This window comes from Oncorhynchus kisutch, linkage group LG8 (assembly GCF_002021735.2).
Source record: "Oncorhynchus kisutch isolate 150728-3 linkage group LG8, Okis_V2, whole genome shotgun sequence".
In the NCBI taxonomy this organism is placed as follows: Eukaryota; Metazoa; Chordata; class Actinopteri; order Salmoniformes; family Salmonidae; genus Oncorhynchus; species Oncorhynchus kisutch.
The window spans coordinates 14,544,264-14,568,329 of NC_034181.2; positions in this window are offsets into that span (position 1 = coordinate 14,544,264).

The window sequence follows — 24,066 nt, forward strand, 5'->3', positions numbered from 1 at the left end:
ATGCTGTTCGTAGAGAGTTGCAAAGTGTAGCTGGCTGGTTACATGCTGTTTGTAGAGAGTTGCAAAGTGTAGCTGGCTGGTTAAATGCTGTTCGTAGAGAGTTGCAAAGTGTAGCTGGCTGGTTACATGCTGTTCGTAGAGAGTTGCAAAGTGTAGCTGGCTGGTTACATGCTGTTCCTAGAGAGTTGCAAAGTGTAGCTGGCTGGTTACATGCTGTTCGTAGAGAGTTGCAAAGTGTAGCTGGCTGGTTACATGCTGTTCCTAGAGAGTTGCAAAGTGTAGCTGGCTGGTTACATGCTGTTCGTAGAGAGTTGCAAAGTGTAGCTGGCTGGTTACATGCTGTTCGTAGAGAGTTGCAAAGTGTAGCTGGCTGGTTACATGCTGTTCGTAGAGAGTTGCAAAGTGTAGCTGGCTGGTTACATGCTGTTCCTAGAGAGTTGCAAAGTGTAGCTGGCTGGTTACATGCTGTTCGTAGAGAGTTGCAAAGTGTAGCTGGCTGGTTACATGCTGTTCGTAGAGAGTTGCAAAGTGTAGCTGGCTGGTTACATGCTGTTCGTAGAGAGTTGCAAAGTGTAGCTGGCTGGTTACATGCTGTTCGTAGAGAGTTGCAAAGTGTAGCTGGCTGGTTACATGCTGTTCGTAGAGAGTTGCAAAGTGTAGCTGGCTGGTTAAATGCTGTTCGTAGAGAGTTGCAAAGTGTAGCTGGCTGGTTACATGCTGTTCGTAGAGAGTTGCAAAGTGTAGCTGGCTGGTTACATGCTGTTCGTAGAGAGTTGCAAAGTGTAGCTGGCTGGTTACATGCTGTTCGTAGAGAGTTGCAAAGTGTAGCTGGCTGGTTAAATGCTGTTCGTAGAGAGTTGCAAAGTGTAGCTGGCTGGTTACATGCTGGTCGTAGAGAGTTGCAAAGTGTAGCTGGCTGGTTACATGCTGTTCGTAGAGAGTTGCAAAGTGTAGCTGGCTGGTTACATGCTGTTCGTCGAGAGTTGCAGAGTGTAGCTGGCTGGTTACCCACTGCTGCTGTGTTAGGTTTTTCATGAATACTACTGTCAGAAAGGACTGTTCCCAGAAAAGCCTGGCCTCTGGTGCACATACTGGCCTTTCTTTATGTAATGTAGTTGGTAAATTCTCCTGCATCAACATTACTCTGCTCTTTTTCTCTATTGATCACTGATGGACTGACCATCCAATCATTTATACTTCCTGATCAATACTGCCTCCTTTAATTAGGGACTGCTGGGGCCCTGATTGGCGGCATTAGTTTCACAGTAATCGATGATAGCCACACACATGTTCTGGCTCTGAAAACTGACCCACTTATCAATCAAAACAGCTACTGGTTATCAATAACTCAAGTTACCAATAACCAGCTCCTTGTTATCAACGACTTCAGTCACCAATAACCAGCTCCTTGTTATCAACGACTTCAGTCACCCACCAATAACCTAATTGCATTCTAAACTAAAGACCATGATTATTCAATTAATGGAGTCAGGTGTGATAACAGGTGCTGGGGCAAAGTTTTGTCACCAATCAGGTCCCCGAGGAATGGAGTTGCACATCCCTGCCCTAATGTGTAACACGCCCAATCCATAAGGGGTCCAGTACACTTCTCAAATGGTCGGTAAATTAAAATCTTCCTGGTCACGTTTCCGGCACCAAAAGGAAATCTGGGCATGCGCGCATGAAGACACACACAGACAGCATTTATTAGTGTATTCATGAGATGAGTGAGTCACACAAGTCCTAGATCCCTGTAGATAGCTGGCTGTCAATATTCCTCAGTTCTTGTCCTCGCTTCATAATTCGCTTCTGAAACCCATCAGATTTTTCCTCTGTTTACCCAAACGGCGGCAAAAAATACTTCCTGGTTTATGATTGCTTCAATTTTGCAAGGCTTTCTTCAGCTCAGCGGGAGGGAGCTGTTTTGCCAGATCGTTAAGCCTGCTTTATGGGATTTTTCACACTGTGGCGGTAGCACTCTTCGGCCCACTTTGTCCCACTTTGTATCACTCCAGCTAGGCTGTTTGTCATGTGAGATATAGAGAAGTAGCCTCATAGGAACCATGCAGCAAAATATAATGTAAGCTCACGGGATCAGGATGGTTCGTACGAGGCTAGTAGAGAACGGGCTGTAGATCTAAACCAGATTTCACTGATGTCTTTACTGAGCATCACAGTCATTATCCATGCTGTGGGATGTTTGAATTGGCATCTCTTTACCACGACAAATAATAGAAATGGAAGCGGTTGCCTTGACTGCAGAAAGAGAACACAAAACGACAGAAATGTGAGAATCCAGAGGTGCTCATTTAAATGTAATTTACTGCATTTGCACAGTGACACGTCAAATGGCTGGACTTCAGATGTTCACCTTTAGACCTTGCCCTGACGATGAGGGACTGATGTGGATAGGCAAGGCGTGTGTGTGTGTGTGTGTGTGTGTGTGTGTGTGTGTGTGTGTGTGTGTGTGTGTGTGTGTGTGTGTGTGTGTGTGTGTGTGTGTGTGTGTGTGTGTGTGTGTGTGTGTGTGTGTGTGTGTGTGTGTGTGTGTGTGTGTGTGTGCTTGCTCAAAGTGAATGTGCAAGGTGCATGAATGCGAAGTGGGAAGTGCTAGCTAATACAAGAAAGCGCTAAGAATGAAATGCAGTTTATTCTTATGATCTGTAGAATGAAATCTCACTAAGGGTGGCATTCAGTGTTTCTAAATTAGTAGATTGAACACAGTTATTACTGCAAGTCATACACACCATGCCCATTCATTCCTTCCACTTAATGCTGTAGTGTGAAATCATCAGCCCAGATGCCATCTAGTCAATATACAGTAGGCGCTGACTAGTATTCACTCATTACAAAGTTCACACAGACAGAAAAATACATTTAAAAGATTGTATATGCAGGGTTTCAAAGTGGTGCTTTCAAATAATGGTTTATGTTGCTGAGTTTTAAACAAGGCTGTTCAACTCTTCTGGGCATATACGTCATCAGTGCTCTGTTATTGACTGTGTCCTCTGTACCGACACTAGCAGTCAGAGAAATGCCCTGTCATCACACACACTCTTGCTCATCCTTCCATCACTCCACTCGGGACCCGATTTGTTTTCCGCCCTCTGTTTTCCTCTCTTCCGTCTGGTAATGTTTTCCTGTGAGCTCCATCACAGTGGCAGTGGTAGATTACAGAGAGAGGGAAAAACTCCACAACACTGGGCGTCGTACAATGAGCTTAGTCTATCACACTTCCTTATCCACAACAAACATCTTCAAATGAATCCTATTACCTGACTCCATCGCTGGGTCTCTCTCAACTAATCTGTGTTCAACCCCATCACAGAGCAGTTGGCAGAATACTAACTTAGTTGTTTTGGTTTTATGTTCTATAGGTGCGGATCGAGACGGCCCAATTTTTTTTCTTCAGATTTTAAACTCAGAGCTATTTTGCTGGAATACTCCTTTATTGCTTCAAAACTCCATATTGTTATGCACCTCCCCTTCCCTGTCACTGTGAAGTCACTCTGTGAAGATCTTCAGTTGGCCCTCTTGTAAGACCTGTCATTGTATCTTTTCTTTAGCGTGTCATCACATATCGACGACTTTGAGTTCTAACCTGTGAGTGTCACGTCTGCTCCTGCTCCTCCCCTCCGGCATACGACATCGCCAGAGTATTAACCACCGGTCCTGGGATTCATCATTCATCACACCTGGCACTCATCATTACGCGCATCTGTGAATCATTATGATTCACACCTGGACTCTGTTACCTTCACAATTTCCTCCCCTTTATATGTCATTCTCCCAGGTTCACTCACCAGTTGGTATTGTTCTTGTGTATCGGCGTTCTGCCTTATGTTAGCGTCGTGTTCTTGGTTTTGTTGTAAAACGTTTCACCTGCTTCCGACTCACTGCCCCATCATTACAGTGAGTGTCTTTTCTAGGGGAGAAGGGTTTTTAAAGCAAGTCATTGATCGTCTTTTATCCTGGCCTTGCTTTATTTTTTTGTTTTATATATATTTTTATACCAGTCAATTTTGGACACCTACTCATTCAAGGGTTTTACTTTATTTTTACTATTTTCTACATTGTAGAATAATAGTGAAGACATAAAAACTATGACATAACACATATGGAATCGTGTAGTAACCACAGGTGTAAAACAAATCAAAATATGTAGCCACTCTTTGACTTGATGACAGCTTTGCACACACTTGGCTTTCTCTCAACCAGTTCACCTGGAATGCTTTTTCAAACGTCTTGAAGTTTCCACATATGCTGGTCACTTGCTTGCTGCTTTTCCTTCACACTGCGGTCCAACGCACACCAAACCATCTCAATTGGTTTGAGGTTGGGTGATTGTCGAGACCACGTCATCTGATGAATTCTACATGTATCCCAGACAGTGTCACCAGCAAATCACCATCACACCTCTTCCTCATGCTTCACGGTGGGAACCACAAATGCAGAGTTCATCTGTTCACCTACTCTATGTCTCACAAAGATACAGTGTTTGGAACAAAAAAATCTCAAATTTGGACATTTCAGACCAAAGGCCAGATTTCCACCGGTCTAATGTCCATTGCTTGTGTTTCTTGGCCCAAGCAAGTGTATTATTGGTGTCCTTTATTAGCGTTTTTGCAGCAATTTGACCATGAATGCCTGATTCACAGTCTCTAAACAGTTGATGTTGAGATGTATTTCTTACATGAAGTCTGTGAAGCATTTATCTGGGCTACAATTTCTGAGGCTGGTAACTCTAATGAACTTATCCTCTGCAGCAGAGGTAACTTCGGGTCTTCCTTTCCTTTGGCGGTCCTCATGAGAGCCAGTTTCATCACAGCACTTGATGGTTTTTGTGACTGCATTAACATTTTCCGCATTGACTGACCTTCATGTCTTAAAGTAATGATGGACTGTCAATTCTCTTATTTGAGCTTATTTGAGCTGTTCTTGCCATAATGTGGACTTGGTCTTTTACCAAAAAGGGCTATCTTCTGTATACCACCCCTTCATTTTCACAATACAAACTCATTACGAAGGAAACAAATTCCACAAATGAGCTTTTAACAAGGCACACCTGCTAATTGAAATATATTCCAGGTGACTACCTCATGAAGCTGGTTGAGAGAATGCCAAGAGTGTGCAAAGCAGTCATCAAGGCAAAGGGTGCATACTTTAAAGAATCTTAAATATACATATATTTTGATTTGTTTAACACCTTTTTGGTTTCTACATGATTCCATATGTGTTATTTCAAAGTTTTAACAATGTAGATAATAGAACAAATAAAGGAGAACCCTGGAATGAGTAGGTGTGTCCAAACTTTTGACTGGTACTGTATTTGGACCTTTTTTCTCCCCAGGTAGTAGTTACAGTCTTGTCCTATCGCTGCAACTCCGGTACGGTGTCAGCTTCCAGACCAAACTCTCCCTTAACCCAGTTGACACTGGGCCAATTGTGCACCACCTCATGGGTGATACAGCCTTGGATCGAACCCAGGTCTGTAGTGAGACCTCAAGCACTGCAATGTAGTGCCTTAGACCCTTGCGCCACTTGGGAGGCACCCTGGCCTTGCTTTTAAAACATATTTTTATATAAATGTTATTGGGTAATTCTTTGTTACTATTTTATTTATCTTCCCGTTTCTCTCCCCCTCCCTCCCCCTCTCTCACCCTTCAGTATCTGGTGGCTATATTCAGCCTGCTGTTCCAGCTGTTGCAGCAGGTGACAGTTTGAGACACTAAGATGCAGGGTTAAAATCTTGGTGAGAGGTCAGAAGGTTGGGTCAAATCCCAAAGAGCTCATTGGCTAAAAAGTAAGTGTATAAATCCTGCTCTTTCCATGACATAAACTGACCAGGTGAAAGCTAGGATCCTTTATTGATGTCACTTGTTAAATCCACTTCAATCAGTGTTTATGAATGGGGAGGAGACAGGTTAAAGAATGATTTTTAAGCCTTGAGACAATTCAGACATGGATTGTGGATGTGTGCCATTCAGAGGGTAAATGGGCAGGACAAATGTTGGAAGTGCATTTGAACAGGTTATGGTAGAAGGTGCCAGGCACACTGGTTTGTGTCAAGAACTGCAATGATGGTGGGTTTTTCACGCTCAACAGTTTCCTGTGTCTACCACCTATTCCCCATTCCCGTCCAACCTCTATAACACTGGCAAACAACCTCTGCCATTCTACATCATTTTTATTTATTTATTTATTTTTATTTAACCTTTATTTAATTAGGGAAGTCAGTAAACAAAACATTCTTATTTACATTGACGGCCTACCAAAAGGCAAAAAGCCTTCTGCGGGGACGGGAGCCTGGGATTCATTTAAAAAAAGTAAAATACAAAATATTTTATAAATATTGGACAAAACACACCTCACAACAAGAGAGACACAACACTACACAAAGAGAGACCTAAGACAACAACATAACAACAAAACATGACAACACAGCATGGTAGCAACATAACATGACAACAACATGGTAGCAACACAACATGGTAGCAGCACAAAACATGGTACAAACATTATTGGGCAAAGTCAACAGAACAACAGTCAAGAAGGTAGAGACAACAATACATCATACAATGCAGCCACAACTGTCAGTAGGAGTGTGCATGACTGAGTCTTTGAATGAAGAGCTGGAGATACAACTGCCCAGTTTGAGTCTTTGTTACAGCTCGTTCCAGTCGCTAGCTGCAGAGAACTGAAAAGAGGAGCGACCCAGGGATGTGTGTGCTTCGGGGACCTTAAACAGAATGTGACTGACAGAACTGGTGTTGCATGTGGAGAATGAGGGCTGCAGTAGATATCGCAGATAGTGCGGAGTGAGGCTTAAGAGGGTTTTATAAATAAGCATCAACCAGTGGGTCTTTCGACAAGTATACAGAGATGACCAGTTTACAGAAGAGTACAGAGTGCAGTGATGTGTCCTATAAGGAGCAATGGTGGCAAATCTGATGGCCGACTGGTAAAGAACATCTAGCCAGGGTTATTTTGGCAGCTGGTGTGAAAGAGGAGTGATTACGATAGAGTAAACCAAGTATAGATTTAACTTTAGCCTGCAGCTTTGATATGTGCTGAGAGAAGGACAGTGCACCGTCTAGCCATACTCCCAAGTACTTGTATGAGGTGATAACCTCAAGCTCTAAATCCTCAGAGGTAGTAATAACACCTGTGGGAAGATTGGCATTCTTCTTACTAAACCACATGACTTTTGTTTTGGAGGTGTTCAGAACAAGGTTAAGGGTGGAGAAACCTTGTTGGACACTAAGAAAGCTTTGTTGTAGAGCATTTAACACAAATCCGGGGAGGTATAAGACTGTATAAGTACAAGTGTAAGACTGACTTGGCGGAGACAACCGAGCACTGAAGGTGATCCTAGGTAAAGATGCCACTCCCCCACCTTTGGAAGATCTGTCTTGCTGAAAAAGGTTATAACCAGAAAGGTTAACATCAGTATTCAAAACACTCTTCCTTAACCACGTCTCAGTAATGACCAACACATCTGGATTGGAGCTGTGAACCCACACTTTCAATTGATCCATTTTAGGTAATAAGCTTCTAGTGTTAACATGCAGAAAACCCATGCTTTTACGAGAGCAGAAATCAGTGAAGCAGATATCAGAGTACAAGTCCGAATTGTAGCTAGCAATAGGTGATGGGCCAGGGTGTACATGCACATTTCCATATATCATCAACAATAATACAGTCAAGGCACGGCATAGACAGGGAGAGCTCTACAGCGCTGATTTAGGGAATATGAATGTACATCAGATGGCAACAAAATCATATTTTATAGCAATTTTATCAGGTAACATGAATACAAACCAGCGAGAGGTGGTTAGAATAGGATGGGAGGCCAAAAGTCTCTGTAACCAATAGAGAGTCAGAGTCCCGAGTGTGGGAACAAACATAGTCTGTCCACGGTTGGGTAAAGAAAGTTTGTAGTCAACAACGTATGCAGGAGTCATGAGGCAAATAGCAATGTAGCAAAATGCACAAGAAAAACATAAAATATATAACGACTTGGGGCTAGCCATTGTAAGTTCAGAGTCACTCGCCCTAACAGTGCGTGTGTGCTGGAGGTGAGCGAAAGCTCGGGGAGAGGGGTGAGTGTGGTGGAGGTACCTGTACCAGACAGAGGGAGACAGGCCAGGGAGAGAGGGGTGAGTGTGGTGGGGGTACCTGTACCAGACAGAGGGAGACAGGCCAGGGAGAGAGGGGTGAGTGTGGTGGGGGTACCAGTACCAGACAGAGGGAGACAGGCCAGGGAGAGAGGGGTGAGTGTGGTGGGGGTACCAGTACCAGACAGAGGGAGACAGGCCAGGGAGAGAGGGGGGAGTGTGGTGGGGGTACCAGTACCAGACAGAGGGAGACAAGCCAGGGCAGACGGTGAACAGATCACCAGGTGGAATCCAAGCAGCAGTGCAGCAGGCAACGGGAGCAGGTGTCACACACACTTGGTAGAAGCTTTTATTTCTGGAGTCAGATTTCTTGTATAAAATGCCAGTGAATGGTATTTGAACAGCAGGAGTGGGCTTCAGAGGACGCTTCAAATACTCTTGGCACTTGTTGGTCCAAAAGCCCTTTTTTCTTCACACCTTAGTGCTAATTGTGTTAGATGACTAGTTGTTGTTGTCTCACCTGTTGTTTTAGCAAGCTCTCCCAATCAAGACCTGTGATTACTTTATGCCTTGCTTTATGTCTCGCTCAAATATCAATATGCCTTGTATACTGTTGTTCAGGTTAGTTAACATTGTTTTAGTTTACAATGGAGCCCCTAGTTCCACTCCTCACACCTCTGATATCTCCTTTGTTCCACCTCCCACACATGCAGTGACCTCACCCATTATAACCAGCATGTCCAGAGATACAACCACTATTATCATCACCCAGTGCCTGGGCTTACCTCCAATATTCACCCCACCATACCCCTGTCTGCACATTATGCCCTGAATATATTATGTCAACATCAGAAGCCTCCTCCCTAAGTTTGTTTTACTCACTGCTTTAGCACACTTTGCCAACCCTGATGTCCTTGCCGCGTCTGAATCCTGGCTTAGGAAGGCCACCAAAAATTCTGAGATTTCCATACCCAACTATAACACTTTCCGTCAAGATAGAACTGCCAAAGGGGGAGGAGTTGCAATCTACTGCAGAGATAGCCTGCAAAGTTCTGTCATACTCTCCAGGTCTATGCCCAAACAGTTCGAACTTCTAATAAAAAAAAAAATCTCTCCAGAAATAAATCTCTCACTGTTGCCACCTGCTACCGACCCCCCTCAGCTCCCAGCTGTGTCCTGGACACCATCTGTGAATTGATCGCCCCCCATCTAGCTTCAGAGTTTGTTCTGTTAGGTGACCTAAACTGGGATATGCTTAACACCCCGGCCGTCCTACAATCTTAGCTAGATGCTCTCAATCTCACACAAATCATCAAGGAACCCACCAGGTACAACCCTAAATCCGTAAACATGGGCACCCTAATTGACATTATCCTGACCAACTTGCCCTCCAAATACACCTCTGCTGTCTTCAATCAGGATCTCAGCGATCACTGCCTCATTGCCTGTATCCGCTATGGGTCCGCGGTCAAACGACCACCCCTCATCACTGTCAAACGCTCCCTAAAACACTTCTGCGAGCAGGCCTTTCTAATCGACCTGATCCCTAAAGATAGCACAGTGTCCCACTCATCCCTAAAGCCAAAACCTCATTTGGCTTTCCTTCCAGTTCTCTGCTGCCTGCGACTGGAACGAATTGCAAAAATCTCTGAAGTTGGAGACTTTTATCTCCCTCACCAACTTTAAACATCTGCTATCGGAGCAGCGAAACCGATCGCTCCAGCTGTACATAGTCCATCGGTATATAGCCCACCCAATTTACCTACCTCATCCCCATACTGTTTTTATTTTATTTACTTTTCTGCTCTTTTGCACACCAGTATCTCTACCTGCACATGTTCATCTGATCATTTATCACTCCAGTGTTAATCTGCTAAATTGTAATTATTCACTCCTATGGCCTATTTATTGCCTACCTCCTCATGCCTTTTGCACACAATGTATATAGATTATTTTTTTCCTACTGTGTTATTGACTTGTTTATTGTTTACTCCATGTGTAACTCTGTGTTGTCTGTTCACACTGCTATGCTTTATCTTGGCCAGGTCGCAGTTGCAAATGAGAACTTGTTCTCAACTGGCCTACCTGGTTAAATAAAGGTGTTCTCAACTAGCCTACCTGGTTAAATAAAGGTGTTCTCAACTGGCCTACCTGGTTAAATAAAGATGTTCTCAACTAGCCTACCTGGTTAAATAAAGGTGTTCTCAACTAGCCTACCTGGTTAAATAAAGGTGTTCTCAACTAGCCTACCTGGTTAAATAAAGGTGTTCTCAACTGGCCTACCTGGTTAAATAAAGGTGTTCTCAACTAGCCTACCTGGTTAAATAAAGGTGTTCTCAACTGGCCTACCTGGTTAAATAAAGGTGTTCTCAACTAGCCTACCTGGTTAAATAAAGGTGTTCTCAACTGGCCTACCTGGTTAAATAAAGGTGTTCTCAACTAGCCTACCTGGTTAAATAAAGGTGTTCTCAACTAGCCTACCTGGTTAAATAAAGGTGTTCTCAACTAGCCTACCTGGTTAAATAAAGGTGTTCTCAACTGGCCTACCTGGTTAAATAAAGGTGTTCTCAACTAGCCTACCTGGTTAAATAAAGATGTTCTCAACTGGCCTACCTGGTTAAATAAAGGTGTTCTCAACTGGCCTACCTGGTTAAATAAAGGTGTTCTCAACTAGCCTACCTGGTTAAATAAAGGTGTTCTCAACTGGCCTACCTGGTTAAATAAAGGTGTTCTCAACTGGCCTACCTGGTTAAATAAAGATGTTCTCAACTGGCCTACCTGGTTAAATAAAGATGTTCTCAACTAGCCTACCTGGTTAAATAAAGGTGTTCTCAACTGGCCTACCTGGTTAAATAAAGGTGTTCTCAACTAGCCTACCTGGTTAAATAAAGGTGTTCTCAACTGGCCTACCTGGTTAAATAAAGATGTTCTCAACTGGCCTACCTGGTTAAATAAAGGTGTTCTCAACTGGCCTACCTGGTTAAATAAAGGTGTTCTCAACTAGCCTACCTGGTTAAATAAAGGTGTTCTCAACTGGCCTACCTGGTTAAATAAAGGTGTTCTCAACTGGCCTACCTGGTTAAATAAAGGTGTTCTCAACTGGCCTACCTGGTTAAATAAAGGTGTTCTCAACTAGCCTACCTGGTTAAATAAAGGTGTTCTCAACTAGCCTACCTGGTTAAATAAAGGTGTTCTCAACTAGCCTACCTGGTTAAATAAAGGTGTTCTCAACTAGCCTACCTGGTTAAATAAAGGTGTTCTCAACTGGCCTACCTGGTTAAATAAAGGTGTTCTCAACTAGCCTACCTGGTTAAATAAAGGTGTTCTCAACTAGCCTACCTGGTTAAATAAAGGTGTTCTCAACTGGCCTACCTGGTTAAATAAAGGTGTTCTCAACTGGCCTACCTGGTTAAATAAAGGTGTTCTCAACTGGCCTACCTGGTTAAATAAAGGTGTTCTCAACTGGCCTACCTGGTTAAATAAAGATGTTCTCAACTGGCCTACCTGGTTAAATAAAGATGTTCTCAACTAGCCTACCTGGTTAAATAAAGGTGTTCTCAACTGGCCTACCTGGTTAAATAAAGGTGTTCTCAACTAGCCTACCTGGTTAAATAAAGGTGTTCTCAACTGGCCTACCTGGTTAAATAAAGATGTTCTCAACTGGCCTACCTGGTTAAATAAAGGTGTTCTCAACTGGCCTACCTGGTTAAATAAAGGTGTTCTCAACTAGCCTACCTGGTTAAATAAAGGTGTTCTCAACTGGCCTACCTGGTTAAATAAAGGTGTTCTCAACTGGCCTACCTGGTTAAATAAAGGTGTTCTCAACTGGCCTACCTGGTTAAATAAAGGTGTTCTCAACTAGCCTACCTGGTTAAATAAAGGTGTTCTCAACTAGCCTACCTGGTTAAATAAAGGTGTTCTCAACTAGCCTACCTGGTTAAATAAAGGTGTTCTCAACTAGCCTACCTGGTTAAATAAAGGTGTTCTCAACTGGCCTACCTGGTTAAATAAAGGTGTTCTCAACTAGCCTACCTGGTTAAATAAAGGTGTTCTCAACTAGCCTACCTGGTTAAATAAAGGTGTTCTCAACTGGCCTACCTGGTTAAATAAAGGTGTTCTCAACTGGCCTACCTGGTTAAATAAAGGTGTTCTCAACTGGCCTACCTGGTTAAATAAAGGTGTTCTCAACTAGCCTACCTGGTTAAATAAAGGTGTTCTCAACTGGCCTACCTGGTTAAATAAAGGTGTTCTCAACTGGCCTACCTGGTTAAATAAAGGTGTTCTCAACTGGCCTACCTGGTTAAATAAAGGTGTTCTCAACTGGCCTACCTGGTTAAATAAAGGTGTTCTCAACTGGCCTACCTGGTTAAATAAAGGTGTTCTCAACTAGCCTACCTGGTTAAATAAAGGTGTTCTCAACTAGCCTACCTGGTTAAATAAAGGTGAAATAAATACAAATAAAAATAAATAATTGAATTTCTATCTGGTCTGTTCCTTCAAGCATTGGGAGGTCAGTTCCAGGTTGGAATGGTGTCCTCAGGTCTCTGCTGTTTGTTTGCTAGAGCACCATCTGTATAGCTTGAAAAATAAAAGTAGTAAGTAGTAATCTCTCTGTTTAATTTGTCAAGATTAGGTTGTAGGTTTGGAGTTTTGATCCGGAGTGAAAGCCATGATGTGGAGAGTAGCATCCTGCATATGTACCTGCTGAAAAAAATCCAAGTTTATCTAACTTCAAATGTATCCTTTTGTAAAAAAACATGTTGAAAGATGTGAGAGCTCACATTAAGCTATGTCTCTCTCTCTCTGAGGGGGGCATGAGAATCATACATTTCACAAAATAGTAATACATGTTCGACCATTTCCTCTACCATACATCCATTACACATTCCAGTGCCATGTTTCCCTATCAATTTCAAAGAAGAATTCAATCCCGTATGCCCTAATCTCACCCAACACAACATAACCTCCTCCCTTCTGTTCCCATTATATGACTCTATCACACGTACGGATTTCCTTGTACTATAAAAATATCTGCCATTACAACTTTCATCCCATTGTCTCTGCCAGCAATCGAACCCATTTTTCCGAATCAATATTTGAATTTCCCCTCTACGCAACTGCACCAGTATATCCACAATATTATTTTTCACTGCTCTTTTTGCTATTATATCTACTATATTATGTCAATGAACACCTGTATGAGCCGGAATCCATACAGCTCTGAATTTCTTTGCACCAGAGCCTCGTTATTTCTACCCATAAATCGTCACATTCTGACTTTCCAGATCTTAAACTACACAAAACTGATGCAGTTCCAACATATTACTACTCTTCTTGGTTGCACTTCCTCTATCCATTGCAATCCAACAGTTATCCCATTTCTGTTGAGTATACAGATAAATCATTATTAGTTAGTCTCTTGCATTGATTAACATCGAAGTCAGGAATAAATACACCTGATCCTGTCTTCCGATTCATGGGCTCCTTTGAACCTTCTGTACACACTGCAAGACGAGAATAAAAGTGATTACTAATATATTGATCCAATATTGTTCCTACATTATCTTCTTCACCACACTGTTAAATGGCTCATATCAACGTGGTTTTGTGTAAAACCACTTTGGCACATTTCCTATTGCCACAGATGGCCCTATAACAACATCTCTGAGTCCAAATACATCCATCTTTTATCCAATCTCTGGAAACCCTCTTTTGATATTGCTCATATTCCCAACAATACTGTCAGTGTAGGATGATATACTGCACTACCCTTCAGTCTTGCCCAGAATGCCAGGGCTACATTAGTGACATTTCCCCAGTATCTACTTGTAAAGCCTCAACCGGTGTCGTTTTAAATGCACCCTGGCACATCCTGAGTGCCCTCGATTGCATCCTATCATGGCACAGCAGCGATGGAAAAGCCTCAGAACCATATACAAAGCACCCATAATCTATGGACAATCTCATCAAAGTACGATAAATATTCAGTAAAGGTTGCTTACCTGCCCTCCAATCATGACCGACTATTTTACTTATAGGATGGAATACTTTCTTACATTTAGTTTTAATACATGTAATATGATGTCTTCATGTAAGCCTTCCATCAAACCATAGTGCCATTTACTTAAATTCTGTTACCCTTTCCATTCGTTCCCCATAAAATTGAACACTGACTTCTTCCTTAATCTTTTTGTTAGCGAACAACATATGGCAAGATTTAGATAAAGATAACATGAAACCCCATGATAAGGACCATTCCTCTACTGCTACAACAGCACCTTGCGTTTTCTCTATTTCATAAGGAATATTCCTTCCCCTTTTCCAAATGGCACCGTCATCAGCATTTAATGCCACCCCTATACCCTGTCCGATATCCCCAAAGATATCGTCAATCATCAACATGAATAAGATAGGACTAATAGCACTACCCTATGGAGTTCCATTTTCCACCTCATATTCTCTTGTTAACTCCAATCGCACACTTACCTGGTAGGTTTGGTTAAACAAGAAATCCATCATCCAGTTATACATTCTCCCGCTAATGCCCATTCCATTCAATTTAATCAGTAGAACTTCATGCCACATTGCATCATATGCTTTTCAATATCAAAATACACTATTGACATCACTTCCTTCATTGGCAAAGCTTTGATCACCTCAGTATTAACTTTAACTAATGCATTAAGGGTAGTCCTTCCTTTTCTGAATCCACTCTGGTATGGACTTAATACACCAATACACTATGTTCCAGATGATGCATCAATCTTCCTATATTCAACTGTTCCATTAATTTACAGAGATCTCCACACAATCTCCACTCCATACCATACAGCTGACTGGATATACGCTGTACGAGCAGGATAGAACAGCGTCATCTGGTAAGACAAGGGACCGTGGACAATGTATTTTTGTAAATAACAGTTAGTGCACGATATCTAAGGAAGTCTCGAGCTTTTGCTTGCCTGAGGTAGAGTATCTCATGATAAGCTGTAGACCACACTATCTACCTAGAGAGTTTTCATCTGTATTTTTCGTAGCTGTTTACATAACACCACAGTCAAAGGCTGGCACTACGACAGCATTGAATGAGTTGTATTCCACCATAAGCAAACAAGAAAATACTCACCCAGAGGCGATGGCGCTCCTGGTAGCCGGGGACATTAATGCAGGGAAACTTCAAATCTGTTTTACCAAATTTCTGTCAGCATGTTGAATGTGCAACCAGAGGGGAAAAAAACTCTGGACCACCTTTATTCCACACACAGAGATGCATACAAAGCGCTCCCTCACCCTCTATTTGGTAAATCTGACCATAATTCTATCCTCTTGATTCCTGCTTACAAGCAAAATTAAAGCAGGACACACCAGTGACTAGATCAATAAAAAAGTGGTCAGATGAATCAGATGCTAAGCTACAGAACTGTTTTGCTACAACAGACTGGAATATGTTCTGGGATTCCTCCGATGGCATTGAGGAGTACACGACATCAGTCATTGACTTCATCAATAAGTGCAACGATGACATCATCCCCACATTGACTGTACGTACATATCCCAACCAGAAGCAGGCAACATCTACACTGAATTAAAGGCTAGAGCTGCCGCTTTCAAGGAGCGGGGACAACAACCTCTCCCTCAATGTGATCAAGACAAAGGAGATGATTGTGGACTACAGGAAAAAGAAGGCCGAGCACGCCCCCATTCTCATCGATGGGGCTGTAGTGGAGCAGTTTGAGAGCTTCAAGTTCCTTGGTGTCCACATCACCAACAAACTAACATGGTCCAAGCACACCAATACAGTCGTGAAGAGGGCACGATGAAACTTAATCCCCCTCAGGAGACTGAAAAGATTTGGCATGGGTCCACAGATCCTCAAATGTTTCTACAGCTGCACCATCAAGAGCATCCTGACTGGTTGCATCCCTGCCTGGTATGGCAACTGTTCAGCCTCCGACCGCAAGGCACTACAGAGGGTAGTGCATACGGCCCAGTACATCACTGGGGCCAAGCTTCCTGCCATCCATGACCTCTGTACCAGGCGGAGTCAGAGGAACGCCCTAAAAACTGTCAAAGACTCCAGTCACCCTAATCATAGACTGTTTTTTCTGTTACTGCACTGCAAGTGGTACCGGAGCGCCAAGTTTACGTCCAAGAGGCTTCTAAACAGCTTCTACCCCAAAGCCATAAGACTCCTGACCACCTAATCAAATGGCTACCCAGACATTTATCCTGCACCGGTATCCCCCATATACAGTCTTGCTATTGTTATTTTACTGCTGCTCTTTAAATGTTACTTTTATTTCTTATTCTTATCCATATTTTTTTAACTGCATTGTTGGTTAAGGGCTCGTAAGTAAGCATTTCACTGTAAGGTCTACATCTGTTGTATTCAGCACATGTGACTAATGCAATTTGATTTGATTTGATATATCCTGTTCACCTTTACTGGATTTCACAACTATGTTTAATTCAAATACAGTGATGGGTTTAAAATGATTATAGTAATTAAACAACTTGGTATTAGCCCCTTCTGTATATATTTCTCCAGCCACACATTCATGTTCTTTGAAAACATGAATCTCTCTATGTGCTACACCTTCTTTGATAAATGTGCACACCCAACACCTACTGTAACTCTTATTCCATCACTTCTCACAGAGATAAAACCAGGTATAATATAATCCAATTGAGGTCCAAGCCGTGTTTATTGAATACACAGCACTCCCGGTAAAACATCTAAATCATGTATAAACTTCTTAAATTCTTGTCCATTGGATATCAAACTCCTAGTATTCCATTGAAAAACAAGGAACACCAATACTATTATTATTAATACTATTACTATTATACTATTAATACTATTAATACTATTACATTTTTTTTTTACTACTATTATTATTAATACTATTCCTAGTATTACTAATACTATTAATACTATTACTATTATACCATTAATACTATTAATAATATTACCATTATTAATAATAACATCACTATTAGTATTAATAATATTGCTATTATTATTAATACTATTCCTATTATTATTATTATTAATACAATTACTATTATACTATTATTACTATTACTATTATTATTAATACTATTCATATAATTAATACTATTCCTATTATTATTATTATTACTACTATTACTATTATTATTAATACCGGCACTATTATTATTAATGTTATTACTATTATACTAGTAATACTATTAATACTATTACTATTACCATAATCACAATACTATTACTATTATTACTATTATTATGCTAATCATCATTCAAATTTTGGTTCAGCATCCGATGTATCAGTTCTACTGTAACTTCAGAAATCCCCAGAATGTCTTTGGCTGCCTTCACAACTTATTTTATTTGTGCAGTTCTGCTCTTAAGTGGAGCGGTCATATTGATTGCCCTGCACATGAAGGCCAAGTAGTCTACATGATCTACTACCATGTTTTTCTCTGTAATTTTGTGTTTATGCTCACATATCACATTAACAATCAGCTGAGGTTCCACTGGCCTCCTTGGAGCTGCCACTATCTACCAATATGTTGTGTCTGAAGTATTCTGAACACTAGGTTTGTTATTCACTTTCCGAACAGCCTCAGCATAGGATATGTTGATTGTAATTTTCCACCTCTGCGCTTCCATAGCTGTCACCATATGCTGCATTATGTTCTCCATCACAGCTACAACATTTAACTTTAACATCAGACACACATTTCCCATACTCCTGATCCCCACCACACGTTGCACATCTCCTTTGCACACATTAGCAACATGCTCCATCCGTTGGCACTAAAAGGCCGTAGTGGAGGCGGCACATACTGTCTAACCGGATAACTGAGTGATCCTAGCTGCACCCTATTCTGCAGGTTCCCCTCAAAGTGTAACAGGACAGTTGTAGTGTCCACTGGAATGCCACTCTTTATGCATGTCATCCCTTTCGGCATCAATAACTTCTCCTCCTTTCAAGCCTTAACTTCTTCCATGGTAATTTCCATTGCCATCCCAGCAATTACTCCCCTCAGTTTAGACCTAGCACCGGTAATGTCACATTTCAACCGACCCCCATTTAGTGAGTCAAAGCTTTCTCCTGCTGAATTTTACTACTTGTAATGATCAGAACCTTCCCATAACCCATCGGTTTGTCTTCCTTAATAACCCCAATCTCTTCCCTGATTGTTTTTGTCAAATGCAACGGATGGAAGTACTTACTTGCTGGTTCTGCGAACACTACCATAACTTTATAACTTTCTACTCCAACCTCTTTGTCTGGTGGTTATGCACATCACAGGTCTTCTCTTAACACTACTCATTGTTTCTCCAGCAGTATTCATCCCTCCATCTCACTCATTGTGATTTATCTTACTCCTATTGCTTCGAGTTACAACGTGTAAATAGCTCATTATCACTTTTTTTAATCATCATTATCATTATCAATGTCAATTGCCCTAATGCTACCATCTGAACTATCCCCCATGCCGACCCCAGTCACAGTACAGTTGTGCCAAATCAGCCAAAAGACAAACAAAGATACAGACAAACAAAGATACAGACAAACAAAGACACACTTTCTGACCAGCACCACCAACTACTACTGGGTGTCGTCTGTCAAAGGGTTCTTCTTTTGGGTGGCACAGAGGTCTAAGACACTGCATCTCAGTGCTAGAGGTGTCACTACAGTCCCTGGTTCGATTCCAGACTGTATCACAACCAGCCGTGATTGGGAGTCCCTTATGGCGGTGCACAAATGGCCCAGCGTCGTCCGGGTTAGGGTTTGGCCGGGGTAGGCCGACATTGTAAATAGAATTTGTTCTTAACTGACTTGCCTAGTTAAAAAAAGGTTAAATTAAAAATATATTATACTTTGTCTTCTTTTTCTTCTATAATATTATGGCAGTCCGTAAAGCAAATATTAGAAGTGCATGCTGCCACCTACTGTAAGGCTCATCAGGATGACTGTATGAACTGACTTAACCGTCTCCACTGGACTCTCGCTACCCGACGCCCATCGTCAAATTGGTCACTAAGCATGTCTGTGTAGCCGGTCTTGCTCCGGTGATAGGAAGTGATGTCAGCATAAATGTGTCAACATGTTTGAGATGTTGGCAGCTGCATAGGTTATTGTTGTTTAGCAGTGGCAACATACTCTTTGTCCATCGCCATTGTAATCTACTGGGATGCCAAAATGTTCCCAAACTGGAGATTGAAACGATGACGGAGAATCCTCCTTGTTTATCAATCCCACCGTTCGCCATCGTTCAGTCCTCCTTTAGCAGTGGGGATGTCCTATGTTTACCAACACTCAAAGAAAAGAACACTCTCCCTACCATCAATAATGGGTGAGGTTTGATAATGGGTGAGGTTTGACCAATCAGAGTCGGTACAGCCACCTGGTTTCTTTACACATCGCACCGACAGAAACAAACATCTCTCTGGTAAGAAGAAGGAAGAGGGTGTATGCCTTAGGATTAATTTATTTAACCTGACCTAGAATTCCTTACAATCAAATGCTGACCGCATTATCTATCAAGAGAATTCTCTTCGATTACAATCTAAGTTGTGCACCCCCCCCCCCCCCCCCAAGCAGACACCTCGGCGGCCCGGAAAGAACTTCATTGGACTCTATGTAACCTGGAAACCTGGGCTGGAAAAATTCTGGATCATTGTTACTCTAACTTCCACGACGCATACAAAGCCCTCCTCGACCTCCTTTCGGCAAATCTGACCACAACTCCATTTTGTTGCTCCCAGCCTGTAGACAGAAACTAATGCTCAGTTCTGTTCAATGCTGGTCCAACCAATCTGATTCCACACTGCAAGATTGCTTCGATCATGTGGACTGGGATATGTTCCGGTTAGTGTAGAACAACAACATTGATGCACACACTGATTCGGCGAGCGAGTTTATTAGCAACTGCATCGGTGATGTTGTACCCACGGTGACAATTAAAATCTTCCCCAACCAGAAACCGTGGATTGATGGCAGCATTCGCGCAAAACTGAAAGCGTGAACCACTGCTTTTAATCAGGGCAAGGTGTCATGTTTGGTGAAAGGAGTAGACCAAGGCGCAGCGTGAGTAGAGTTCCACATATTTTAATAAACTGAAACTCACCAAAAACAAAACAATAAAGCACAAACGAAACGTGAAGCTACTGGTGTGCACTCAGGCAACTAAATGTAGACAAGATCCCACAAACATAAATGAGGAAATGGCTACCTAAATATGATCCCCAATCAGAGACAACGATATACAGCTTCCTATGATTGGGAACCATACTAGGCTAACATAGAAATATAATTCCCCTAGATAACTCACCCTAAATCACACCCTGACCCAACCAACGTAGAAAATACACAGCTCTTCTATGGTCAGGGCGTGACACAAGGCAACCGGAAACATGACTGAATACAAACAGTGTAGCTATTCCCTCCGCAAGGCAATCAAACAAGCTAAGCGTCAGTATAGAGACAAAGTATAGTCGCAATTCAACGGCTCAGACGCGAGAAGTATGTGGCAGGGCCTACAGTCAATCACGGACTACAAAAAGGAAACCAGCTCCGTCGCGGATCCCGATGTCTTGCTCCCAGACAAACTAAACAACTTCTTTGCTCGCTTTGAGGACAATACAGTGCCACCGACACGGCCCCTTACAAAAACCTGCGGCCTCTCCTTCACCGCAGCCAACGTGTTAACCCTCGCAAGGCTGCCGGCTCAAATGGCATCTCTAGCCGCGTCCTCAGAGCATGCGCGGACCAGCAGGCTGGTGTGTTTACGGACATATTCAATCGATCCCTATCCCAGTCTGCTGTTCCCACATGCTTCAAGAGGGCCACCATTGTTCTTGTTCCCAAGAAAGCTAAGGTAACTGAGCTAAACAACTATCGCCCCGTAGCACTCACTTCCGTCATCATTAAGAGACTAGTCAAAAATCATATCACCTCCACCATATCTGATACCCTAGACCCACTCCAATTTGCTTACCACCCCCAATAGGTCCGCAGACGACGCAATCACAATCATACTGCACACTACCCTAACCCATCTGGACTAGAGGAATACCTATGTAAGAAGGCTGTTCATCGACTACAGCTCAGCATTTAACACCATAGTACCCTCCAAACTCGTCCCTGGGTCTCGACCCTGCCCTGTGACACTCGGTCCTGGACTTTCTGACAGGACGTCCCCAGGTGGTGAGGGTAGGAAACAAAATCTCCACCCCGCTGATCCTCAACACTGGGGCCCCACAAGGGTGCATTCTCAGCCCTCTCCTGTACTCCCTGTTCAACCATGACTGCGTGGCCATGCATGCCTCCAACTCAATCATCAAGTTTGCAGACAACACTACAGTGGTAGGCTTGATTACCAACAACGACAAGACAGCCTACAGGGAGGAGGTGAGGGCCCTCGGAGTGTGGTGTCAGGAAAATAACCTCATACTCAACGTCAACAAAACAAAGGAGATGACCGTGTTCAGGAAACAGCAGAGGGAGCACCGCGCTATCCACATCGACGGAACAGTAGTGGAGAAGGTGGAACGTTTTAAGTTCCTCGAAGGCCATGAGGCCGAAACGTAAGCTTATTAAAGATCAGTGATAGTACCAAGAGCAGTGTGCGGTTTCCTTTTTCCTTCATCAAGTTCCTTGGCTTACACAACATGGACAAACTGAAATGGTCCACCCACACAGACAGCATGGTGAAGAAGGCACAACAGCGCCTCTTCAACCTCAGGAGGCTGAAGAAATTTGGCTTGTCACCAAAAACACTTTTACAGATGCACAATCGAGAGCATCCTGTCAGGCTGTATCACTGCCTGGTACGGTAATTGCTCCACCCACAACCGTAAGGCTCTCCAGAGGGTAGTGAGGTCTGCACAATGCATCACCAGGGGCATACTACCTGCCCTCCAGGACACCTACACCACAGGAAGGCCAAAAAGATAATCAAGGACAACAACCACCCGAGCCACTGCCTGTTCACCCCGCTATCACCCAGAAGGCGAGGTCTGTACAGGTGCATCAAAGCTGGGATCGAGAGACTGATAAACAGCTTATATCTAGAGGCCATTAGACTGTTAAACAGCCATTACTAACATTGAGTGGCTGCTGTCAACATACTGACACAAATCTCTAGCCACTTTAATAATTAAAAATGGTATGTAATAAATGTATCACTAGTCACTTTAAACAATGCCACTTTATATAATGTCTACATACCCTACATTACTCATATCATATGTATATACTGTACTCTATACCACCTACTGCATCTTGCCTATGCCGTTCGGCCATTGGTTATCCATATATTTATATGTACATATTCTTATTAATTCCTTTACACTTGTGTGTCTGAGGTAGTTGTTGTGAAATTGTTAGATTACTTGTTAGATTTTACTGCATGGTCGGAACTAGAAGCACAAGCATTTCTGCTAACCATGTGTATGTGATCAATAAAATTTGATTTGATTTGATGCTGTGGGGTTGCTTTGCTGACTCCGGTACTGGGAGCCTTGAATGTGAAATCGTGATATCAGCAGACATCGTGAAATCAGCAGATTATCAGTGTTTGGAGTGCAATGTTCAACCCAGTGTCCAAAAACTGGGTCTCCGTTGAAAGTTGGGAGTCTCCCAGAAGGTCAACAACCCCAAACACATATAAAATACAACCTGGAATAATACACAAAGAAACGCTTGCGTGTTCTGGAGTGGCCAGTGAAGAGTCCAGATCTGATCTGGATCTGATCCATAACATATGACGAGAGCTAAATAGCACCCCTCAAACACTCAAGAATAAGAGCAGTTTGCCATTAAGTGCTTTGAAAGGCTGGTCATGTCTCACAAATGTCTCACGACATCTTCCCAGAAACCCTAGACCGATTCCAATTTGCATACCGCCCCAACAGATCCACAGATGATGCAATCTCTATTGCACTCCATACCATCCTTTCCCATCTGGACAAAAGGAACACCTATGTGAGAATGTTATTCATTGACTACAGCTCAGCGTTCAACACCATAGTACTCTCAAAGCTCATCAGTAAGCTAAGGACCCTGGGACTAAACACCTCCCTCTGCAACTGGATCCTGGACTTCCTTACGGGCTGCCCCCAGGTGGTAAGGGTAGGTAACAACTGATCCTCAACACAGGGGCCCCTCAGGGGTGCGTGCTCCGTCCTCTCCTGTACTCCCTGTTCACTCATGACTGCATGGCCAGGCACGACTCCAACACAATCATTAAGTTTGCTGCTGACACAACAGCCTGATCACAGACAATGACGTGACAGCCTATAGGGAGGAGGTCAGAGACCTGGCTGTGTGGTGCCAGGACAACAACCTATCCCTCAATGTGATCAAGACAAAGGAGATAATTGTGGACTACAGGAAAAAGAGGACCGAGCATGCCCCCATAGCTATTTTTACACCCTGTCAAAGTGGATTGGTTGTGCTCTGCCCTCTGTTTCCTGTAGTCCACGATCAGCTCCTTTGTCTTGCTGAAGTTTAGGGAGAGTTGTTGTCCTGGCAACACACTCCCTATAGGCTGCCCAGCATTTTCATACATTTCCTGAACTAATTTGTAATCATTAACTCACTGTGTCACATTTATTTTGTCTTAGTACGCCTCTATTTTGTAAAACATAACTTTTCCTTTATCAAAATAATGATTATCCTCTTTGACTGCATTTTGAAATTCGAATGCAGTTCTTGCTTTCGACAGCTTGTGCTCCCGAAGTTGTTGACTTGTTGTGCTAGCAAGTTAGCTAGCAGTTGCCGAGCTATTTGAAGTCTCTTACTGGCTATAAACATTTATGATTTAACATTTTTTTCGAGTCATTACTCAGTTATTACATTTAACAAATCAAACATTACTGATACATAAGGAAAGTAAAAATCCACACCGGTGCATTGAAAGTAGAGGAAACTGATGTTCCTTGGAGGGAGGG